Source organism: Galeopterus variegatus, unplaced genomic scaffold, assembly GCF_000696425.1.
Source record: "Galeopterus variegatus unplaced genomic scaffold, G_variegatus-3.0.2 Scaffold1780, whole genome shotgun sequence".
Lineage (NCBI taxonomy): Eukaryota > Metazoa > Chordata > Mammalia > Dermoptera > Cynocephalidae > Galeopterus > Galeopterus variegatus.
The window spans coordinates 1-241 of record NW_007727891.1 but is presented as its reverse complement, the minus strand read 5'-3'; positions in this window follow the sequence as shown (position 1 = coordinate 241).

Below are 241 nucleotides of genomic sequence, written 5' to 3'. Positions count from 1 at the left end.
CACTGAGGGTTGCGATCTGTTGCCGGTCACGAAAAAAGACAAAAAGGAAAAAAAAAATGTTGAAGGAAAAAAATAGAGCTATACTTCCATTTCTAGAAATTTGGCAGATTACCCAAACAACTTGTCTAATTGAGAGGAAAAAAATGAAATTATTTTATTCTGCTCTTACACCACAGTCGGCTAGAAGACTTCTAAAGATTTTAGGAACTGTATGGCAGGAAACTAGGAAGACCAAATGTGG